General features: G+C 45.1%; 1 long non-coding RNA gene across 1 annotated transcript in view; it reads left to right on the top strand.

Moving 5' to 3' along the window:
• Positions 1-18,612, top strand: part of LOC138260763 (uncharacterized) — an 88,722-nt gene extending 70,110 nt beyond the window's left edge. Inside the window, exon 3 of the long non-coding RNA XR_011198971.1 lies at positions 17,534-18,612. This is a non-coding gene — a long non-coding RNA (uncharacterized lncRNA). The remainder of the gene's footprint in view (positions 1-17,533) is intronic.
• Positions 18,613-25,888: the final 7,276 nt, after the last annotated feature.

Raw genomic sequence — 25,888 nt, 5'->3', positions numbered from 1 at the left:
CTATCATCCTTGCTGCTTATTGCTCCCGCTTCTGTCACTCTCACAAAATTTTGCAGGACAATGGGTTGACAGTTCCACCTGGAGAACAACAATGACGCCAACACCGCATCACTGACCACCAACCTCTCCAACCTCGGACTCCGTCAACTGGTCAACACTCCCACCCACATCGCCGGACACACCCTTGACCCACTCTTCACTTCAAGCAACCACATCTCATTCAGCCACACCTCCGAACTCCACTGGACCGACCATCACTGCGTACATTTCACCTTCAAGAAAAACACCGAACACCACCGCACCCCTCTACCGCCTCACCGCCACTGGGGAAAAGTCACCGAAGATCAACTAGCCAGCACCCTTGCCAAAAACCCACCACCCGACCCCACCGACCCGGACTCCGCCGCCATCAACCTCCATCAATGGATCCTCAACTGCGCCAAAATCCTAGCTCCACTCAAGAGACCCACCGCCAACCAAGAAAAGAAAAAACCAGCCTGGTTCACAGACGAACTGACCACCTCCAAACGCACCTGCCAGAAACTCAAGAAAAAATGGATCGTCGAGCGCACACCCGACAACCTTGCTACCCTCAAGGAAGCCAACTGCGAACACCATCAACTGATCCGACTCGCCAAGCGCTCCCACTTCACAGAACGCCTCAACAACAACGCTCACGACTGCAAAGAACTCTTCTGCATAGTGAAGGAACTTTCCAACGCCAACGTCAATGAGCGTCCCTCCTTCCCAGGAACTCTGCGACGATCTCTTCACTTTTTTCTACCAGAAAATCGCAGCCATCCACGACAGCTTCAACACCTCACCTCCGCCAGACCCCACCCCCAACAACTCCTCCCACGCCTACCGCATCACCTCCTGGACTCAAGTAGACGACGCCGAAACCCAAAAGACCATGAACTCCATTCACTCAGGATCTCCCGCTGACCCCTGCCCACATCACGTATTCAACAAAGCCGACGCCACCATCGCCCCCAAACTCTGCAAGATCATCAACCTCTCCTTCAACACCGCCACCTTCCCGGACAGCTGGAAGCACGCAGAAATCCAACCCCTCCTCAAGAAACCTAAGGCTAACCTCAACGATCTCAAAAACTTCCGACCAATCTCCCTCCTCCCTTTCCCAGCGAAAGTCATCGAGAAGATCGTCAACGCACAGCTCGCCCACTTCCTAGAAGACAACTCCATCCTAGACCCCTCTCAATCTGGTTTCAGACGAAACCACAGCACTGAGACCGCACTCCTCGCCGCCACAGATGACATCAGACAACAAATGGACAACGGCGAAACCTCAGCCCTGATCCTCTTAGACCTATCAGCCGCATTCGATACAGTCTGCCACCGCACCCTACTAACCCGTCTCCACGAACCCGGCATCCAAGACAAAGCCCTCAACTGGATCTCATCCTTTCTCTCCGGCAGAACCCAGAGAGTCCGACTCTCACCCTTCCGCTCCAAAGCCACCAACCTCATCTGCGGCGTCCCCCAAGGCTCCTCACTTAGCCCAACGTTGTTCAATGTCTACATGGCCCCCCTCGCACAACTGGCCCGCCAACACAACCTCAGCATCATCTCCTACGCCGACGACACCCAGCTCGTCCTCTCCCTGACCAAAGATCCTCTCACCGCCAAAACCAACCTCCACGAGGGACTGAAATCCATCGCCGAGTGGATGAGCAACAGCCGCCTGAAACTTAACTCCGACAAGACGGAAGTCCTCATCCTCGGGCGCACCCCCTCGGCCTGGAACGACTGTTGGTGGCCCACCACCCTCGGCCCCCCACCCACCCCAGCCAGCCACGCACGAAACCTCGGCTTCATCCTCGACTCCGCTCTCACCATGTCCAAACAGGTCAACGCTGTCTCCTCTTCCTGTTTTAACACCCTCTGCATGCTCCGCAGGATCTTCAAGTGGATTCCAACAGGAACCAGAAAGACGGTGACCCAAGCCCTTGTCAGTAGCAGACTCGACTACGGCAACACACTCTACACAGGCATCCCAAAAAAAGACATCAAGCGACTCCAACGCATCCAGAACGCATCCGCCCGCCTGATCCTCCACATACCCCGCCGGTGTCACATCTCCCCCCACCTGAAGGACCTCCACTGGCTCCCCGTGGACAAGAGGATCACCTTTAAACTCCTCACCCACGCACACAAGGCACTACACAACACCGGACCCACCTACCTGAACTCCAGACTCAAAGTCTACGTTCCCTCACGTCAACTACGCTCTGCCAACCTTGCCCTCGCCATCGTCCCCCGAATCCAGCGCAAGACCTCTGGCGGCAGATCCTTCTCCTACCTCGCCTGCCAAGACCTGGAACTCTCTCCCCACCTCACTACGCCAGACCCAGGACCTCCTCACCTTCAGGAGACTCCTCAAGACATGGCTCTTCGAACAATAGCAGCAGCACCCCCCCCAGCGGCTCGAAACCCTAACGGGTACATAGCGCGCTTTATAAATCTATTGATTGATTGATTGATTGACAGTTAAACATGTTATGCCAGAGTAAATGGTACTTCTTTCAATAAAGCACGTAGACAGTAGCTGTGCTCAATAGTGTTTATTTGTGACTGACACACGCAGGGGGTGATGAGTGGGGTCATGGTGGGTGAATTCATCAGTGTAGTTAACCCAGATGTGGATAGTCCGTCCGGGTCCAGTATAGGGGGCAATGGGAGAACAGAGAGTTGACAGTGGACAGTCAACAGCGTATCTCAGTGGCACACAGGGGAGAATGTTCAGGAGAGGGTCACTTCCTGGCAGTGGTGTTGGTCTTGGCATCAGTTCCTACAGTATGTCAGGCTGGACTCCCTCGCTTGTGTGGGGGGTCCCTCAGCCACAAGGGGAGGGGTGCTGGTGGTCTGCAGGACCTCTGACAGGGCCCCATTCCACTAGCTGTGGCTGTAATGGAGGGCTCTTTTGGGATGTGGCTACTAGAATGGGCCTGCTGTTGGGTGGAGGACTCATGCAGGATGCTGGTCAGTTCCTTGAGAACCCTTGCAATGGAGGCCATGGTGGCATTAGGTGTCTGCTACTGCTGCATGGCCTCCTGATCGTGCTCCCTCTGCAGCCTCTGGTTCTTTTGCACAGTCGTGAGGATGTGGCCTATTGTGTCCTGGGTTTGGTAGTATGCACACAGGACGTAGAAGAGGGCTGCCTGGGTAGTCTGTTGTTGTGACTGCCCCATCCCTTGGACCACAGGTCCCTTCCCATTATCCCTGCCCCCCTGTGCCCACTCCCAGTAGCACCATGACCTTCATTGTCTTCGGTGTGTGCCCTTGATTCAGGCCCCTGTACTGTGGGGCACACCTCTGATTGACCCATCCCTGGGGCACTGGTTTGGGGACGAAAGGCTGGCTGCGGTGCAGTTGCCACATGGCAGGGGGAGTCTGGTGTGTCCAGGGTGGGGCTTCTGGGTATGGACTGACCAGTCATCCCTGATGAGCCCGGCAAATCATCACTGTCCAGACGTCCACTGGGGCCTTCATCCTGGGGAGGGCTACCTGACCCCGGCATCCGCTGGGGTTGGCAGTGGGACCTGTGGATGGAAAGGGAGTGAGTTCCATTTTGGAGATGTACTTGTTGGCCACATCATGTGATGCATGGGTTAGCCTGGCTTGCTTCCCAGTGATGGCAATGACAGCTGCAGTACTGCAGACATTGTTTGGGGGATGCGGATTGTGCCATTGTTTCCGTGTGCCATTGAGGGTTGAGGATAGTGGATAACATTGCTGTCATTGCCATGTGTTGGAATGCAGGTTTTCCCATGCATGTGTTCCACTGTGAAGTGGTACTGTGATTCTGCGATGTGTAGGAAGTAATGCATTGTGGGAGTTGTGGTGCTTAGCATTGTGCTTGGTATGCATGCATTGGGGTGACTGTGTGGGGTTGGTGACAATGGGGTGGGGTGGGGTGGCATGCAGGGGAGGGGTGTGGGGTGCCTGGGGGGTGCAGAAGTGTGAGATGGGTTGGATTGGGGAGTGATGGGTGGTGGGGACGCATGCTGGACCAGAGTGGTTGGTGCCTGGGGGGTGATGTTGACTTACCAGAGTCAAGTCCTTCGATGATTACATTCAGGCCCTCAGGATCAAGGATGTCCAAGACCTTCTCCTCACAGGATGTTAATTCAAGGGGTGGATGTTGGGGCCCACCGCCAATCTTGTTTAGGGCGATCTGGTACCTGGACTCCATAGAACGCAACTTCCCCCTGAGGTCGTTCTACCCCTTCTCCTTGTGTGTGCATGTGTGCCCACTGAGATGACCCTGTCAACGATGCTCTGCCATAACTCCATTTTCATTGTCAATGATGTTTGCTGGACCTGGGACCTGAAGAGGTGTGGCTCTACCCTGACAATTTAATCTACAATGACCCTTAACTCATTGTCAGTGAAACATGGGTGCTTTTGATGTGCCATGTTTTGGGGGGGGTCTAGTGGGTTTAGGGTACAGTGTGGGGTGGTTGGTGGGGTGGGAGTGTTTGGATGTGGATGCAGGCGCACAGGTAAACTACTGAAAACATATGAGGCTCTGTGTTTTCCAAATGGCTTCTGCACTATTTCTTTCTATTTCCTACACAACACGATCTCGCTGGGCAGTAGTCGAGCACTTTGCATGACATCGACCCTGTTACATGGATAATTCTACATTTGCTGGTTACATGGATAGTTCTACTTTTGCCAGTTACGTGGATAATGACACTTTTGTCGATACATTTCACTAAAAGTGAACTTCTGTTTCCTTTTCTGTGTCTCCTTCAGGCTCCTGGTGCCCGTCTGCTCACATATGTGAAACTGTTTTACTTTTCATTATCGTTTATGTGGCAAGAAAGGTCCGGTTAAGAGTTTACAAAGCGAATAGCTCTACCTTGAGGAAATGCGAGACCCATTGCATTGCAAATGTTTGTTAATATCTTGTCTCACAGATATTGATACATTTAAACTGATTCAATGCAAAGGCCTTTCTCTTGTACATTTAGTGTATGCCCCAGGTGTATTGAAGACAAGTTTGGTTTAATTCTAAAATCATTGTAATTCTTCAAAGTTGTGATCAGTTGAAATGTAGAGGTATATATGTTATTCCTGTGTGGAATAAAAAGTCCTCCCCCATTGGCCATATGTCCATTCTAGCTGTGCCAACTTGGGAGGGTTGTTTGAGCCTCATGCCTGAGCTATCTTCCTTTAATCTGAAACATTTGAATGTTTCTATTTCAAACAGAGAGAGGTTAGTAAATTATGTGGGGCTGAATGATATAGCTCTCTCTGCCCTCTGGGAGAAAGATGAACAGGAGAAATGGAGATACCTAGCAGGTACATTAACTGGTACTCGGGCATCGAGGCATGCCCTACACTGTGGTCACTTATAATAATTTTACAGTGGTTTCCTGGAATGCAGCAGCAATTGTGAACTCAACCGAAAAGTTAGTTTTTTAAAGAACTCTACATGCTGATCTAATCTGCATCTAGGAGACCTGGTGTACAGTTGATGTTTTGTGCCCAGTTTATACTGTTTTATGCTGCAGTGCCCAGGCCTCTAAGAAAGGACAAGCAAACGGGGGAATTGACATTCTTTTGAGTAGTTTGCTAAAATGGGAATATGAAAGCTTAAATGTCTCTTCTAATTTATTTCAGATGTTGAAGGTTAATCGTTTTTTAGAAGATGGCAGAAGAATTCCTCTGTCAGTGGTGAATGTATATGTTCCCACGGACAAGAGTTTTAATAACATTTTGACTGAGGTGTTTGATTTCATCTCACTGATTGAGATGAACAAGGGTGAATATGAAGTGTAGTTATTGGGTGACCTAAATTGCAAAATTTCTAATCACTCTGTTAGTTTATTTTCTGATACAAAGAGGGAATCTGTTTCTAAGATCCCTCCTTTATTGTTTCCATCAAATGTTTAAACAGAAAAAAAGGTTTATACTTTATTAAATTGTTCGAGGGAACGTGGGTATTTGATTCTAAATGGGAGATTCAATTCAGATTTACCAGCCCAATTTACTCATAAATCTTGGAGGGCTGGTTCTATTATGGACTACTTTGTTGCTTCTTATGCTATAGCTCAATCTGTTGAGGATTTGATAATGTTTGACTCCTCGTTTAGTGATCATAAGATCTTGGCCCCTTCACTAAAGCTGAGTTTGTCGGTTGTAGCGATCTGGAATTTTGTTGGTCAAGAAATTAACTTTAATAAGCACACAGGAAGAACTCGTAGGTTTCCATAAAAAATGATACATTTAAAAGATGTCTTGAAAGAGCCTTCTTGTCTCTCAATGATTGGAGTAGAGACATTCTCCATTGTTTTTCTGAGTTTATTGGCAAGATAGTAAAGGGAAATCAGTTAGAATGCCCTAGGCCACCTCATAAGAAGATTTGTCCCACAGCGTTGCCCCTGAATAAGGAAATTTATGAATTGACAAGGTTACAGTTTATCACATTTTCAAAGGAAACAGGTAGAATGATTTCACTATTAAAGAGGAGAAGAGGAAGGCTAAATATAGGTATAAGATAGGAAGCTGTTGAGCGGAAATGGATTGATTTGAGAGCAGCTGCTCTGTCAAAAAATGCCCATAAATACTGGGTGGCTGTCTCTGAGTGTTGTGGATCATGTAAGTCCTCCTTTACCCTTCCTATAGCTAAGGCAAAATGCAGAGGTTATATTCTCTTGTATGTAGAAAATTGCGAAATGGGTTCTAGAAAATTGGATTTCTCGTTTGAACAAAACGCTGCCATTGATTGCAATGGTCCCCCTTCAGTAGCCGAAATTGAGGTCTTTATTGGGGACTTGCGAACTTTGGGTGCAATGGGCCCCAATGAGCTGTCCATCTTGGTGATTAAGTAGGAACCATTGCTTTGAGCAAAGATCCTATACCCCATATTTACTGTTACCTAAATAGAGTAGTGTCTCCATCATGGTTTGGGAGTGTAATAATTCCCTTATATGAGAAGGAAGATAGATCTTCTGCTGTAAACTATCAGCAAAATGCCCTACTGGACGCCGTTGGTAAGGTCTTTGCGAAACGTTTGTTGGAGCATCAGAGAGTAAATTGATGCTTCCGTTACAACAGGCTGGTTTCAGAAAGGGTCTAGATAACATCTCAGTGTTGTAGTTAATGAATGAAAAATATGTAACAATCAGGGGTGGTGCTGTTTATGCATTCTGCTTTTATAGGTTTTTTAATAGCCTTTGATAAGATGGATCGTTTGATCCTGTGGAAGAAGCTATCCAACTTAGGCATCCCTGTTAATTTGTTACATTTCATTATAGCTTTGCATTCTTCCACATGGTGCAAAGTATTGATGAGTGTTGATCTGGGTCTGTCATCCAAAATCCCAACAAAAATGGATTGAAGCAGGTCCTGTTACTATTTTTGTTGTATATTTATGACCCGCCTACTGCCTTAGCAAAAAGTCATGGCTTTGCGTCCACTATTGGGGGGGGGCGTTAAGTGATCTGTTTATTGTATGCAGATGACATTGTAGTCATTTATCTCACCCCGAAAGGGCTGAACAATTGTTTGCCAGCCCTTAATGGCTGTGTCGACCAGCATTATTTGAAGATAAATGCTTAGAAATTACAAGTGGTGTGTTTCATAGGGGGGGGGGGACATAAAAAAGTACAATTTTCATGGTGCGTGGGTTCTCAGAATTTAGAGCGAGTATACTTCTTTCGTTTATGTCTAGCTCCCTTAGTGATTCTGAACATATTTCAAATAATATGGGCAAGGCTTTCTTTCAAGCATTGGGGTAAGGTGCATTTTACAAGGCAGTGGACAGGTGCCACTTTGCTCACCCCCTTGCAATTTATCAAGTGAAGATTCCAGCTATTTTGTTATATGCAATAGAATTTATAAATGTAGCAGATTGGGGTTTTCTAGACAGAACTGAAGGGCAAATTTACGCCTGGGCCCTGTTTTATACTTTTTTTTACATTATTTTGTAAGTTTGCGCCGCTTTTGCATAAAAAAATGACTCAAATGCGACGCAAAAAAAAGTATAAATCACGGCCCTGGTCTCTTGTAATACTCTGGCATCTGCTGCGGCCTTAAGACTGGAGCTTGGTATTAGGAGCTCTTTTGTTCAAAGCATAGTTGCGGTAATCCCGAGCGCTAGTGGTTTATTTCACAGTGATGAATCTTCATTAAGGCATCTCATTTATAAAGAGGTTTTCATTACTTTGAAAGAGCTTTTTCGAAATTTTAAATATGCTTTAGAATTGTTGGATTTAGACTTTGCTACAATTTTGGCTGTATCACCCCTACAGTTGAAAATGTGTTTAAAGGATATTACATGGTGTAAAGGTTATCAGTTAGATTTAAGAGCTTTGCAAGCGAAAGAGGAGATTCAATGTTTTAATAAATTCTGTTACTTTAAGAAAACTGCAGCCTTATTTAGCTTGGAATATTCTCCATGGGGTGAGGCACTTGTGTATTTTATTAATATTGAATACACTGCAACTAACTCACAAATGGTATGGCACGTCAAAGGTTTGTGACTGATGTCAATCTGAGGTGCAAGATTTAAAGCACATTTTAATTTCTTGTCCCAGTTTGCTGACACTGAGGAAAATGGTTGAAATGCCTTTTTATGAAACTTATGGTTCGTTCATCAAAATAAACTCTTGATTTATTGTTTAATCCCCCAAATGAAATGTTTTGTTTTGGGGTTTTTACATTTTTTAAGGTGTTTTTACATTTATATTGATGGTTTTATAAAGTAAGAGGGTTTGACACACTTTAATAATTATTAAATTAGTTTGATAGATTGTATATTGATGCACTTTACTTGTATTATTGAAATTCTATCACACTGATTTTGAAGTCTTTGCAGTTTTTATATACTTTGTCTTGTTTTATGTGGACCGGACCTCTAAGGAGTTCCAAGTCATTAAATAAACAGGAACTGTTAGGGACTTACTAGTAAATCAGATATGCCAATCATGGATAAACCAATTACCGGTATACTTTAGACAGGGAACACTTACACTTTAGCACTGGTCAGCAGTGGTAAAGTGCAGAGTCCTAAAACCAGCAAAACCAGAATTCAGCACACAGTCAAAAACAGGAGGTGAGAGGCAAAATGTTTGGGGATAACCCTGCAAAAAAGGCCATTTACAACACTTTTCAATTGATGTATGTGTGGGTGGACTACAGTGTAGGGATAGGGCAGTGCTGTGCAGTACATGAATGAGGAGTGCGTGTGCTGGGTATAAGTGGACCTGTGAGAAGTGCAGTACATGAAAAATGTACTGCTGTGCAGTGCATGGATAATGTATGTTGGGTGGATGTGTGCCTAGAAGTAGCACAATGCAGAAAGGCTACAGTGCTATCCAGTGCATTCTGAGGGAATGTGTGTACTAAGTGCATGCATGCCTGTGGTGGCACAATACACAGATGTAACAGTGCTGGAGAGAGAGAGTGCTGCATACATGCACTGATTTCAAGTGTGCCTGTAATGATACATAATTTGGAGGATCATAGGTTCCATTTTTGGAGACCCAGGCCTACATGGTGAAGATATGAGAAGGTACAGGAACTCCCCTAGACAAGATTTGATTTGTGTATTGCTGCATTTCTGTGAGCTGGATGCCACACTAGGGATGGGCGAGCTAGGCTCCCTCTGTACAATTCAAAGGGTGCTCTTTGGTTTAGTGAGAAATCATAAGGAGTGGACCTGGACACATCTCAGAAAGGAGGTGTGGCTGATACGGGAATCATAAATAGTAGGGCTGGGAGCCGGAGATTAACCTTTTGATGCACATATCACTGTGACTGACATCCAGGTGTGAACTCTAGTCACTCACAGGGCCTGTGTTGTTGGACTATCAGCTTTGGAGCCTCTCTCGTGTTGTGCTTTTCAAGATGAAGAGGGAAGGGAGATGTACTTTAAAAGAAGCAGAACCACAGCATAAAATGTCAAAGACCCAGACCCAAAATTACATTTGGTGTCTGAAAAAGGACTATAAAAAGGGGAGTTTAAGACCACAAAAATTGTCAACTGCCAAACAGCCAGATGGACTGTGTGTGGAGAGGATGCTCTGCAAGACTTCTGCCTGTGACTTGGACTGGGGGCTAAGGCCTGCTAGCCTCCCTGCTGGGTGAAGGGACATCACCCAGAAAAACCAAGACCACCTGCCCTGGTGCCTGGAGCACCACCACCTGCTTGTGTGCCACGACCAGTGTACCTTGCAAGGAAGAGGAGTGTGTTGGAAGGAGAAAGGTGGGGAGCCCTGTCATGTGGACTCCTGGTGGGAGGTGTGAAGAGATCCACTGCTAAACCTATCTAGTCATTGCCCATGTGCAGAAAGTCCTGTATGCCTCTGTGAAGATAACTGTGAATAAGATTCCAGTATGGTAAAGGTGGAAGCCTGTGCAGCACCATTGCGGTGACCCCGGATGCAAGCAGGGGTCACTATGGAAAAGACTGCCTTGCAGAGAATGGCCGAAGACTGTGTGACATTGTTGCATTGACCCCGTGTGCCTAAAGGAGCATCTGTGGTAAAGACTGCCATGAGGTAAGAGCCAAAGACTTGCATGGCACCTGTGCAGCAACCCAACATGGCACAAGGGGCTGCCAGGAGTACTTGTGCCGATAGGATGAGACCGAAGCCCATAAGCTGTGAGCAGTGGTGACATGTTGGACACCAGGAGCACCAAGGACTATGACTGACCCAACCCCGTAAAATGAGTAAGGACACCAAGGGAGTATCACCACTGCAGCCCGGGATCGAGGACAGGAGCATCGGAATCACCACTTTCCCTCCCCTGTTTGAGAGACTGGGAACCTACCAGCAGAAAAATTTGCAGGATCACCTCCAATCGCTGCCAGAGTGTGAGAGTGTGAGAGTGTGAGAGTGTGAGAGTGTGAGAGTGTGAGAGTGTGAGAGTGTGAGAGTGTGAGAGTGTGAGAGAGAGAGAGAGAGAGAGAGAGAGAGAATCTGCTGAGTGCTGCTGCTGAGTCTATGTGGAGTCAACTCACCTGATCAGGCCTGGAGCTGCTGTGAGTACCTGTGGATGAAGTGCACTCCAGATGCTGCATGCTTCACTGCTACCAGAGCCAGTTAGACTTGTTTCAAGCCTATCGGGCCACAGGGGACTCGCTGCTGAAAATGCTGTGGCACTAAAAGACATTTGACTTGACTTCAAAGGACAAAGTGGACTTTTCAGATACAATCTGCTAGTTGAGCCTTTCTTGGATGTAGCCACCAGTGAATGGGGAGTAACCACTATTGCATTGCTAAGAGAGTGGGACAGGAGCTTGCCAATAAAACACTAGAGCCCCGCCCTGAAGGGTGAAATGTGTTATTGTTTGTGAATGTTGTAATCTTGTTTTGTATGAGTAGAGTTGGAAATTAAACACTTCTCTTTTATATAAAAATGAGCATTTGGCTGAGCATTGATTTATTGCGGCTGCTGCATGTTCTTTGAGTTGTGAGCCCATATCCATTAATCTGTATGTACTCCTCCCCACTCTGACGGAGTCTTAGGCACTTTGTTCACATCTACCACTGAAAGTCATGGGCAGGAGTGGTACTTGGCCCAGTTACTCAGGATCAATAATAGGTTTGGACCTGGGACAGCAGAAGTGAAAGAGTAAAAGGCCTCAACCCCCATGGTTGGGCTCGGTACACCCTGCATCCCCCTTATCCCTTTGAAAGGGGTTCTGACAATTGGTGGCAGTGATGGGATTTAAACTAATCTATATTTTTGGGGTTACAGGCTCTCAAGGGCCCTCAAAGATCAGAAGATGCATAAATTGGTGCCATGTTGCTTTCCCATTGCCTAAGGCACACACTGAGTAGATATCCAAAGCCACAAAAGGAAAACAATATGTGTCATACCCTATTCAGAGAAAAGGAAAATGGGTGGTTGTTCCACATTTCCTTTTCTAAAGAGTTATTATCTATTAGATAAGGAGTGTTAGGATTCAGACAAAACCTCTTAGAGGATCGTTAATCTGCTGTGAGTACCAAAGGAGAAGCCTCACCCTGGTTCTCAGAAACAGATCAGACATACAATACCTGATAATTTGCAATGATTAGTTATTTGTTTTGCATAGTTCGTAGAGAAATAATATGTATCAGAATATTTATAATTATTATAAAATTCTCAGCAGTCATAACTACAGTTAAGGTAAATCCTAGAAATGCCTCAAACATAGTTCATCACATATCCCTTATCCATAAAGCTAAAACCTACATAATTTGCATAAACATTCTACAGATTGTATATTTACCTAACTAAGGGCCTGATTTAGATCTTTGCGGTAACGGTTCCGCCGTCGATTTCCTTTCAGATTCCCTGTCTGTCGAATTGGAGATGACGCTACCCTATTTTGATGTTGGCAATCCCATAGATGAAAGACCGCCGACAAACCACTGTCACCGCCAGGAATCACCACCCCCGTCGATGGTGCCATGGGCAAAAGCGGCTGGTGGCAGGACTCCAGCCCCTTTTACCTCCAAGCCAATCATGATGTGCATTCCCGCCAAATTATCTGAGTTGGTAGATTGGGAGGGATATAAGCACAAAACTTATTTATTTTTCTACTTTTCCCATTTCCTGCCACTATGAATCCAATCGTACAACTACTCCCTTTGCAGCTGAAATTGGAACAAGATGAAAGTCAACTTTGTCATCTCCCAAACAGAAGGCAAGTCACTGTTTTACCTGTCATCCTCAGCATTGTTGCTGTACATTAGCAATGGACTAAAACATGTTTAACAAATACTTGCAAGAAATAGTAGAATGATGTAAAAATGCATATGTTATAATGTCGTACTTAGAAAAATGTTTAAGAACACAGATTGAGATATTAGTAACTCCCACCAATCTGGTTCTAACTACCTTTGTGGCAATGGATACTACACAAAAAGTCACAGCAATTCCAAATCGAAATGTGCCCATACAGGTGTGTGCAATAATTTATGACAAACATTAGATGTAATTTAACTGTAAAGTGTCACATTCCCTGTGTAATGCATATGTGTATATTATTGACACATGATGTTAAAATAAAGACACATGCATTCTTAAGTTATAATTACAGAAACACAAATATTTTTGGTGTAAGAGTCCAGCAACATGATGAATGCTTGCACCAAAATTGACATGTCCATCACATCTGAGCAACTCTAATGTATGCATTATAAAATTGCTAAAATGAAAACCTGTGCTAGTTGCTGTCACAAATGAGAGCAAGTGCATGACACACACATTAACAAAAATAACATCAACAGCAAACAACTACTAACAATCCAAAAATAAAGCCAGGACAAAGGTATTCTCAAAGTATACGTTTTTTAAAATATGAATAAGACACAGCTCCATAAATCATATGGAGGGAAGTCAAAAACAACAAAGGCTCAATGCCACAAAGTCCCAAGTCTAGGTTACATGCTCATAACTTACCTTCTATTCACACTGCCAAAATAAACCTCTTCTGGAAGGAGCATCTTTGGGGCAGAGAGCATACACCTCAATGATGTTACTTGGGGGTTCCTTGGGTTTCTCAGGGGTGGGTTTGTATTTGGGAGGGGTGGTTTTGGATTTGGGAGGGGTGGGTTTGGGTTTGGAAGTGGTAGGTTGGGATGTGGCAGGGGTGGGTTGGAGAGTGGAAGGGTTGTCAACATGTTTGGGTGGGGGGTCTTATGTTTAGGAGGGGTGGTCTGAGATGATGAAGGGGTCAGCCCCCAAGCCTAACATCAGGACCTCCTTAGGAAAAAAAGATAGGGTGTCTGGAAGGGGGTTGGTGTTGGGAGGTAGAGGGAGTGGCAGTGTCTGATATACATGTGTCTATTGATGAGGTGGGTGTCTGTAGGTGTGGTGTATGTGGTGCATGTTTTGGTTTGTGTTTTTACTAGTTGTCTGTTCTGTGGATGAGAGTGGGCATTTGTGTACAGTATGTGTGTGTGTGGATGGGTACGCTGTGGGGGTGCTGCATGGTTATGGTACCTGTGGATATGCTGGTGCATGTGTGTGTTGTGGGGGGCTTGGTGTCTGTGGGTGTGGTGGGTGTGGATGTTTGTGTTGTGGTGTGTGCATGGTGTCCGCAGTTGTGCTGGTGGTCAGTGCTGATGTTTGTGTTGTTATGGGTGTGGTGTCTGCAGGTGCACTGGTGGTGAGTGTGGATGTTTGTGTTGTGATGGATGTGGTATCTGCGGCTGTGCTGTTGGTGAGTGTGGATAATTGTGTCATGGTGGGTGAGGTGTCTGTGGGTATGCTTGTAGTTGTAGTGGGGGGTGTGGTGTCTGCATGGGTATGTGTGTCTGTGTTTCTTGCTATGTTTGTGTTTTTGTAAGAATGTGCTGTTTGAGTGTGTTTGAGTTGGTGCATGTAAAGGAGTGCTTTGTATAGGACTGGGAAGAGAGACTTTGGGTAGGGAAGGGGTGGGTGTTGGGGCACAAGGTTGGGATGGGTGGGAGGCTGCATTCACTGAGAAGGCCAGACCCTGGAACGACAACTGTAGGCCAGACATGACACTGTGAATGCCATCAAGCTAAGCTAGCATCTGTCTCATCTTACGACTAAGCCCATGGATGGCATTGAGTACTGCAGTTTGGCCCAAAGAAATAGTCCACTATACATCACTAGCCTCAGCCTGGGAGACAAGGACAGAAGGGGAGGTGCCTGCAGCAAAGGTGATGCCACCCCTTTTAGGGGAGCAGGTACAGCCTAATGGGGGGAGCAAGAGGATGGTGGAGGTGGAAAGATGGGTACAGACGACGATGCAGGTGGAATTATTGCTCTAGAGTCTGCCACCCTTCATGGCACTGGGTCCCTCAGTGTCATTGGTGTCTGAATCAGGACCACAGTACCCAGCTTCTTCCCCACCAGCATGGCCACTGTCACTATCGCCTTGCCCAGATGATTCTGTAAAGACAGATACAACAGCTCTAGGGTATCTGTGTAAATAGATTTGAACATGAAATTTGCTGACAAAACATTTGCCAAGTCTACATATTAAACCAGCTTATTTATCAGTATCTCATACATGTGAGGAAGAATTGCACAAACCATTTGCCCACAGTCTAGAAATTCCCCATGCTAGCTCCCATATCATGCATGCCTTTTGTCACCGTATCTACTTTTATTTCTCAGCATGGCAAATTGCTTTGATAGCATGAGTAAATACATGAGCCTGGATGCATTCGTACACCACTTTAGTACAGAGCAAAAACATTTCCACATTTCCAAAACAGACATGTTTTGAACCTGATATTGGCTTATCAAGATAGCATACCCCAACACCTTTGTGATGTAACCTTACATCTGCAATTGTCCTTTGACGTGTTACTTTTCTCACCATCATTGCTTTCTCATCTGGACACAACTATGGACACATAAATGTAATTTTGGGGTACCTGTACCTCTGTCACCAATCTTGACACATTCCTATCTGTTTCAACCAATAAAGATTGACATAAAAAATCATGTTGATTGACACAGACTGGCTTATATGCGTATTTGGGAAGGACTGAGGCTTCATGACAATCTGCTACTGTCTACATGAAATGAATAGAATGTTTCTGTTGAAATATATTTCTAATGTATTTCAGATAGGGAATGATGCCATTGTACACATGTTTCCAGTCCTTTTGGTGCAGATGCTCATGATCATATTTTAATTTTGCCAATTTACCAATATAAAGTCTGAAACATCAACTGTATCATAAGTGCTTACTATGCCCTGTCACAGGTAATAGGCCCTACATTACCTACTCGCATGTGTGATGGAGCATCACAACTGACCCAATCCTCAAATGGGGCATGTTTGGTACAAATGTCCCTCATAACATGGAGAAAATGCAGGTCCCCTTTTTTTTGCATGCAGCCATTGGTCTGCTCAAAACAGTACTTGGCTTGTGATGAGGAATCTTGTGACAACCTTTAGCACAAAATAATGCACACACACGCAGCATCAGACACCGTCTGAAAAACGTATACCTCCTGAAATTCTCATCTTGGTTGGATGTGTGTCAACCGTCATGTTAATGCCAAACAAAATTGCTGTAAATAAAAAAGGATAAACAACAGGATTTGCGGCATACAATAACTCCCCCTTCATGCTGCTGTTAGGCCCTCAACTGCCCATTAAGCTCCTGGTACGCCGCCACAAGGATGAGGCCATAAGGGGGTCATGGTGTGGTGCACACGCTTGCCCCGTTTGGAGGCCTGGAGGAGCTGGACATCCACTGACTTTCTAGTCCAGCATCGGGGGTCCTCCCACCTCTTCCTGCAATACAGACTGCACTGCTTAAAGACCCCCAGGGCTTGCACCTTCTTCAGGATGGCCTTCCACAAATCCCATTTCTGATGGGCATTCTGATGGCCGTTGACCTGTATGGATGAGACTAAACAACATTCACTTGACAGAACAACATCAGACAACTCAATTACTTTAAAGATTCTACTTGGACTTTATATTTCTCTCATTTCAACAAGGACTGTATGTTTCTACTTAAACTATTGGTACAGTGCCTACAAACCACTGGTAGTAAGGTGCTTGTAGTTTATCTAATTAAATCTGGAATTGTGAGTAACATGCACTAAAAACTCAGCTAATTCTTTCAGGTAACATTTAATTTCAATGTACAGACATTACCAACATTGTCAAACAACATTATGTGCCCAGCTAAATCATTCAAGTCACTACACTCCGGTAAGAACACTTCACTCATGATAAAAGGGACAAATTAGCCTCATGCAAAGGAAGAACAAGTTACTTTGCCAAACATTTCCCACTCAAACATGTACCTGTTTGTATGGGTTCCCATACAGCTGGCCTCAGAGGGACAGGACCTCCCTGGTGAGGAGCTCCAACTCCCCTAGGGGAGAAGCCAGGGCCATGTCATCTGCTTTGCCAGGCATCCTGGTTTTCAGAGGTTGGTAACAGCAGCAAAAGTTGAGGAGGTGTTGTTGGTTGCAGTGTTAGGAGGCAAGTGAACATTTTTCCAGAAGCAGCGTACAAGTACACAGCATACACATTCCACAGGGGAGACTGACATAGCGATTGGCTTTCGTGCATAGCCGTCACGCACTTTAGCCTATGGCAGTGTCTGTTGCAGAGTCTTCCACCACCTACACGGTCAAAGTCAAAGTCAGGCGCCTGGCATTTAAGGATGTGAATCTGTGTATTTTTAAATTGTTTGTGCATCACCAGCACTCAAGTAGTGGCTACTTTGTATACAAATCTCAGACATGTACGACACTGTTTTTGCCAAAATATGACACATAAAAAAGTGAACTGTTACTATGTTTTACACTGTTAGTACTGCGGTGTATATTATACTTCTGGCTGACGGTCATTGTATAAACAAAAATAAATAAATCCTGTTCACATTTCAAATGTATTATTGACACATTAATTCTAAAAAATGTTAAACATGTAGACACATTTAGATTTGAAGTAGCTAAAATGTTCAAACATGAAGGGAACATATATGACATGTGTATTGATGGTGAAAGACCTGTGTGACAATTTTAATTGATTGTTTGTTTTCCTTACATGCAGACATATTAACCCAAGGATAGATAGAAGAATGTGCCCTCAAGTCGTCATACTGTTTCCAGACCTTGCCAACATGGACGAAAGAGACATTATCAAAAACGTCAGATTAAATAGGCAAACTATACTGGATTTGTGTCAGCAGCTGGAACCTGATCTCCGGTCTCACAATATGAATAGAACAGCAATAACACCAACAGTGAAACTCATGTTAGTACTACATTTTGTGGCCACTGGATCTTTTCAATACACTGTGGCAGTATCCGGATGCATGTCACAGACAACTTTCAATGGTGTGCTACAAGACATCCTTGCTTCAGTGATAAGACACATCAACAGCTTCATCCAGTTTCCAAAAGCTCAGAATTTGGCAAATGCAAAGGGAGAATTTCATAATTTGGGTGGCATACCACATATGGTTGGAGCAATTGATGGCACACATATTGCCTTAGTGCCACCACGCACTAGGGAACAAGTCTACCACAATCTGCGAGAGTTTCATTACATCAGTGTGCAAGATGTCTGCTTACCAGATTTATACATCTCAAGTGAGTGTTCCCGCTTTACCGGGTAAACACATGAATCCTTTGTACTACAGAACAGCACTATGACCCTGCAAATGTCACAACTTGGACCTGAGAGGGTCTGCCTTGTTGGTAAGTACAATATGACTTGGGGGTTGTTTGCTATAATCCTAGTTTAGGAACGTATAATGGCTTGATATAATCTTAAACTATCAATATATTGCTTCTATGGAGGAGCATATCCTAACCAACAATGTTTGTTGGCACCACTGATAAACCCAACAATGCCAGTGGATGTCTGCTTCATTAAGGCCTGTAGAAGAACAGGGAGGCCAGTGGAGGGGGCTTTTAGGCTCCAGGAGGTCAGATTTTGGTCTCTGGACAAGACCGGTGGAGCACTCCTCTATTCCCTCGATAAGGTGTGCCAAATCACGGTTGCCTGCTGCATGCTGCACAACATCGCCCTGCGATGGAATACCCCAATCATTGCAAAGGATGAAGACCATGAAGAGTCACGAGGGTGAGGATGTTGAAATTCCCAATGAAGATGAAAGTGGTGAAGAGGAAGGAATTGACCTACATCAAGATGTCATTCACACTTATTCACCTGAGTGTAAGTGTACAGTTACATATTGTAACATTCAATGTCATAACAACTTGTGACATACTGAACATATCAGTCTGTGGTGGAAATTTAATAGGAATGGTCTGTTCTGGAAAGTCCAAGGCAAAGATGTGTATTGATCAAAGTTTTCATGTATTTACTACTGTGTTTATTGACTTAGATTTTGTTTGTGTGTGCTAAGTATGTGTGTCCTCCTACCTGATCATTTGAGTCTAATTTCTTTGGTGAAACCATTAACATTCCTTTGGTATTTTGTTTTAGGATCCTTCACATGTCATCTTCATTTGAACATTTTAAAGTTATGACATTTGCAGTGATATGTAGCTGTTGGAAAGTACAAAGGGAACATGGGTTGATCAGGGGATAGGGACCTACTTTGGATGTACAGATATTGAGGCAACTTACACAATGATTGAATGGAAGTTCTTGAGATTGTATCAGACATGTTTCCTGTTGGATGTGGCTACCAAGGCATTGTGTGCTGCTTAACTTACTCTAACCACATGTATATGTCAAGCCATGGCATAGTGATCTCCCTTCACATTGGCTAAAGTTTCAAATGGTGTTCAGTGTATGAAAATGTGTCTCATCATAGTTGCAGTAACTGTTTTGCAACACACCACTTAAAGGTGGTTGTGACAAGCCTCCACATACTGCCACAGTGTATTTAAATGGTCATGTGGCCTCACAGTTTGTGACTGCCATGATGAGGACTATTCGGGCCAGATTTAAATGAAAATGACGGTGTGTGTCGCTGAGCCAAATTTGGCAGCATTGTACACCATTATTTTTAAAATGCAGGAATGCACTGTATTTACTAGAATACGCCACACTCCTGTGTTTCCCCCTGCAGCTTCGCTAAATATGCTGCCCTGCACCAACGCAGCACTCCTTGCACCATAGTGCAAGGATGGATGCATTGAGGGGGAGTTTGTTTTTGTGCAGGAAGTAACACCTTCCTGCACAAAAAAAGCTTAAACGGCGATTTTCTCTTTCTGTGTGTGCTGCAGAATACGTTAGATTTTGGCACTGCCTCAGGTTTACGAAAGCTCTCCTTACATGCAAAGTGTTGCGTGTGAAGGGGCCTTATTTCCAAGGTGGCGTCAAGACACAAAAAGTGCCTTAACACCACCTTGTAAATGTGGTGCAGTGCATAGCACCACCAGAGCATCATTTAAAGGCATGCTGCAGTGGAGCTAGGGGCTCTTAAATATGCGCCTAGGTGTTATTGATGTAGGGTTCCTGTTGTGAGGGCACGATGTCTGGCTCCAGCTGATGCATTGAATCAATTATATTTTGTTTATTTAATTTGGATTTTGTAATAATGCTGATTCTTCCATCGTGTCAAGTTTGTGGTGTTTCATCCTCTAAATGGCACAGACTATTGAGGTTATGCATGATTTGTGAAAATCAGCTCTGATCTTGGCAAAGACCTGTTACCTACAAATGTATGATGCCAATACATTGTGATTTTGATTTGTAATGTTTGAATGAAATGGGTAACGCATTACCTATTGGTCATATCTAATTTTTCTTTGCAACTAATTGTTCAATAGTTTTAACAAAATGATAGTGGAATGAAGCCATGATAAAGAAAATACCACAATAAATAAAACAGCAGTCCAGGAGTATATATCATTAGTATTTATTTCTATGACACAAATGAATTAAAAAGTGTTAAAAAAACAATGAACACAACAAAAAAAGTCTATCATGATGGATGAAAGTATAGTAGTAGAGGCAAAATAGTTTGAAGTCCAAGAAACAAATTACAACTTTCCTCAAAAAAGGTAAATGTGTCCCTGAAATAGTCCACAGAGTGAATGGTAGACACACAGTGAAGGAAATTAGGATCTGCATCTCCTGGAGGTCTTGTCATCCTCTCCTGGTAGGCCAGATGACCTTCCACTCCTTGGATGGGGGAGGTATGGGTGCAGGAACTGGAGTGGATAGAGCAGTTTCTTGTTGTGGCAGGGCCTCCCTGTCTGCGCCTGGTGGAGGTGTATTTTGTCTCGATGTAGAAGGACCACAAACAGGGGTTGATGGTACCGGAAAAGCCCTGGACATATGGTGGTATATATATCAAAAAGCACCCCAGTCAGGAAACTCATTTGTCAATGTGATTCAGGATTTCAAATATGAGCCCCCTCTGTACCTGCTTCATGTCCTGGAGCTCGATTACCACCTGGCCCATCACGTCTTGGGACTGTTGTATTGCCCCCAGAGACTCGGTCAACGGTGGTCTGGGTGACAATGATGCCAGTGCCTTCTCACCACGCCAACCAGGGAAACCAAACAGGCATTTTCCTGCCCCACTCAGCAGTAAACTAATCCCCAAGTACCTATTACCCCATAATCTTTCTCCTAGCAACTCAGCAGCCTGCAGCCAAAGCTCCATTATGTAAAACATGTTTTTCAGAAATGAAAGATGCACATCATCTTGGCGAAAAAGTGACATGTCTTCCTTCACAATACTGGAATGCATCAAGACTGAAATCCTCATGAGAGCACAAAGATCTCTAATTTCCTGGTTAATCTTTTTTCTCTGCTTTTCCATAGCATCAGGCTTCCTAGTCCTTCTCCAACATCTCCTTGGAGCCAACTCCATCCAGAGGATGTGAGTACCGGCTCAACAAATCTTTAAACTTTCTAGGTTCAATTTCATAGCCTTCATAGCCTTCAAGAAACCAATCCCAGACAGCAATACCAGGGCATTTTCTCCTAGGTGCATATCTATCTCCCACACAACCTGGCCAAGAGAATACCCAACAGCTATCCCCACCTCATACTGCTTCTCCCACCCTACCACACCAGTACTCAAGCACCAGCTGGACTCAGCTGAAATGTCATGACTACTTGCTTTGTCGCCCACCGCACCAAAAAATGCCTTGCAATCCAAATGGTGGAAATGACACTCTGGGACCCAGCAATACAGCCTACAAACAAAACAGGATGTTAAGCCACATTAAACAAAAGTAGTCCAATTCAACCAAACCTGCCCACACATAGCACTTTTAAGAACCAGACTTTAATCTACTCAACTTCTTTACAATATCCTCTGAGAAACCACAACTCTTTGTTTCAGTAGCTGCCCAAATTCTAAAGGAATGTGTACCATAATCCTCAGGGGATTTACCCAGGTACCCTAAAACCGACTGCAAAATAGTTCAAATTTAGGCATCAGCTTAGAACTATCCTCGTGAACAAAAACTAGACCCACAGCTGCTCCTGAAAACCGTAGAAAATCACACCAGCAAGCCCTAGACATGCCAGACAAGCTAGTGGAAAACCTTTCCACAGAATCACCTCCTGACCTCTACCCAACCGATCTGTCTTAGTATGCTGTAACTAGATGCTGATTTCCTCCTAGGACACAGTAACATCTGAAAAACAATCCTGGTATGCCCTTTAATCCAAGAAACTCTGAACTATGAAATCCCCCATGAAACAGCCATGCCATACAAAGGGAGAACAAAACCACTTTCAATTGAATAACAAAACATGTCCAGGTGACGCACAGTCTCACACAACAACTTACCATATATTGGTCTCCAAGAATCACTGTGTACCTCACCATCCCTAGCCCAACTTCCCAGGATCCTCCTACAAACTTCTCCCTCCATCTGATCATAGCCCCGAAAACCGTCACCGGCCATCTTTTCCGATATTGTCACCGTGACAGACCCAAATCAATATGACTCATAATAAAGTGTACTGCATCATCTCTCTGCAACACTACAATACAAAAACCTATCTTCCTCTTATGTGCAGCAGACCTCAAAAACTCCAAGCAAGATTGTTTGTAAGACCTGCATGTCGAGACTGCAACTGACTTCTCAATCAATTCCAAAATTCTCATTCTCACAGCGACCACAGATCCTGAGGTATCCCGGTCCGTCCCCGGTGCCAGCCCATGGAATCGCTGCTGCTCTGAACGAGTGCATTGGCTATTTCATTTTCAACACCTGGAACATATCGAGCTTTAAGCCAAATATTGAACTTTAAACAACCCAATATGAAAATCCTCAGCAACTTCAAAACTTTTTCATTGCAAGCCTTTTGCAAATTCACCGGGTTCACCACTGTCTGATTGTCAACGTGAAAAAACACCCTCCTGTTGGCTAAAAACATCCCGCCAGAACCAAAGCCACCAACAGTGGGAAATACTCCAAAAAAGCAATACTCCTTTTTTTCGTCAACCAAGGAACAGGTCATCTCTCTGCCTCCCAATGCCCATCCCAGAAAAGACTAAAACCATGCTCTCCTACGGCATCCGAAAAGATTTGCACCTGCTACAGCCAGTCCTCCTCCCTTTACCACAATGTGACACCATTGAAATCATAAAGGACTGAAATTCCATCCTCAAATCCGCTCTGACACTAGCTTTGAAATACACCCTATGGGGAGGTGGCTCTGGGCCCATCACAGCAAAGCCCAAGCATCTACATAATGCTCGCCCTACTAAATTGAGATGCCCTAAAAGGCTCTGAATCTTACACAAATCCAGTTTAGGACATTGTGCCTTCTCCTTTGGTAAACCGATGTCCATGAGATGAGTATCTATCTCAACATCCAAGAACGTGAGTGCTGTAGAGGGACCTTCAGTTTTCTTGGGCGCCAATGAAACTCCCAATTCTTTCATCGCCTTCTGATAGCCTTGCAAGGCTTATGAGCACTGACCAGAACCCCCTTTCCCCACTAACAGAAAATCATCCAGACAATGGATGACATGACAGCCCACACCAGTACTGACAGACCAACAGTCAGAAAGTACTGAGCATCTCAAACAATGTACATGATACCAAACAACCCATAGGCAACACCCTATCAATGTAATTTGACCCTCAAACTGCAAGTCCTGCAAAGAAAATCACTTGGATGAGCTAGCAACAGGTGAAAGGCTGACTTCATATCAGACTTTGGTAGGTATGCCCCCACCTCACTAGACAGCACCAATGCAACTTCTTCATCTATGGAAGTGCAACGCACTACCGAATCCTCTTCCAAAATGAAGTCGTTCACAGACTCCGCCCACTGGCCAAAGCAAATGGTAAATCAAATCAAATTCTCACTGCTGATTCCCGGCACCACACCCAAAGATGAGATAGGCAAATCCTCCAAAGGCCAATAGGAAAAAGGGCCAACAGTCCTCCCTTCCCCAACCACCTTCTCAACTTTCCTGCTCACCACTTCCAGATTTTGCCACAGCAGAACACAAATTGTTTGCTCAGAACCAAATTCTAGAACCATGAGAACATAGCCTGAAACGTTAAAAAAAATAAAAAAATTGCTTCTTCATTCTGAGGGTAAAACTGCAACCAATAGCTGACTACCTGAAAATCAATTAATGTAGGATCCCTTTCTCGTCACTGTCATGCTATGACACCTACTTCTGTCTGCCCCCTGGAATTCAGACCTTTGCCAATCCATCTGCATACCCTGTAACATTGGAACACTGGGTGCCTTCCTCCACAGTTGAAGCAGCCATGTAGAACACCTGCATTGAGGTCTCATGCATGCCCCTTTGTTAAATACTCAACAAGCTCCATTCTGTGTTAATTGCCCTCTCCCTGTTGCACTCACCCCAAACTGGGTAGGCTGCCATTAAAAGGGCTTATACTGTAAGGGTAGCCTTCTAGCACTGTGAATCACCAGCACCAGCTTTGCTGATCTCATCCACTGAATTCACAACTCATTGTCAATATCACCCCATAGTTTCTCTGCATTCACTGCAAGGCAAGCTCTAAATTCCTGATCGTACCAAAACCAACCAAAACCCCCATAATATATTTGGCCTCAAATTACCACATCCTTCTATTTCAGTAGGGCCACACAGCTTTCCCTGGAACAGTGTCCACAGCAACAGTTTGCCCTGCCATGCCCTCACCTGCCTCACCCTTACATTCATCAGATTCTCCTTTGATAGGACTATCCCCAAGACCCACAGTTACTTATTGCAGCACTGATTAAACTTGAATGACTTGTTTGCCCTCTTCTGCCTGGTGTTACACCTTTCCTTTCATTAATAAAGGATGCACTGGCACCTTCAGTTTCTTGTGTTTCCTCTCCTCCAACCTATCTTACCATGGCACCGACTTAGCAACCTACAAAACACCAACACTCCTCCTTTTGTTAGCACCATGCTGCCCCTCCCTACCACATCTACCGGGTTCATCTGGAAAGGGTATCTAAAATATCACCCTCTACCAAGGAACTTTCCCCTTCCTTGACCCAATCCCTGCAACCCCGCTCCCCAGTACTTGTACTAGGCCTCTCCTCATCACCAACTTCTCCATCCAGGAAATATGCAAAATGGTGTTGCTCCCTTGACGTCAAGGAGCTCGATCCTGAGGCTGCTCTCCCTTCAGTCCATTGTCCAGGAGGTGCCCAGCCTCCCACCGGGGTCAGGATACTTGTTGGGACCGAACGCGGTCGCATTCGCTGACCTGTCTCCATGAGCCCTCCCATGCCCATGGATTCAACACACCCAGAAGCCCCACCAGCTTCCCTGGACCATCCGCTACTCTCAGTGCCAAACTCAATAGTGCCCCCTAGCCAGTGACCTATGGGATGCACCCCATTCTGTCCTCATCTTCAACTGCTGGTTGCTGATGATGCCCACCTCCATCCCCTTGCACCACACACCCTTCAACAACCTCAAAACAATTAGCCACCTCTTCCATCTGGACCCTATTGAGCATAGGGCTCACCCAACTGGGTATTATCATCCCTCCTTTAAAAACCTGTTCCCTCCCTGAAAATCCTCTTCACCACATACCAGCTGCAATTGCAGGTCACTAACACCTGCTGTCTGTCCCCCATCACTCTTGGTGTCCAATATAACTATGGGATCCTCCATAAACATGGGCGCTGCCACTTTGTCCTGCAACCTTAGGTCATTTTCACTGCAGACGCAGCCTTCTTAGCTGGCACTGCCAAGGTGCTTTCCTCTAATTTCATCAACTCATGAATAGAGACCTCCTAACAGCATGCCACTGCCTGGTCTGTGTTCCCCCCCCCCACCACCCACTCTATCTTTGAATATGACACTCGACTGCTGCCATGCATGCGGCACTCCCCTCTAACTCACCCAGTTTGGGCAACACCAGAAAACATGCACTCTAGGGGCAGCGGAGTTCCTGTACCCCTCCTGACAGGTAACATACGCACCCACCGGCCTCCCACCCTTTTTTGTTTGATATGTTTTTTAGG

This window comes from Pleurodeles waltl, chromosome 10 (genome assembly GCF_031143425.1).
Source record: "Pleurodeles waltl isolate 20211129_DDA chromosome 10, aPleWal1.hap1.20221129, whole genome shotgun sequence".
Taxonomy (NCBI): Eukaryota; Metazoa; Chordata; class Amphibia; order Caudata; family Salamandridae; genus Pleurodeles; species Pleurodeles waltl.
The sequence above is the reverse complement of the archived record's forward strand: the minus strand, read 5'-3'. Positions and strand labels throughout refer to the sequence as shown.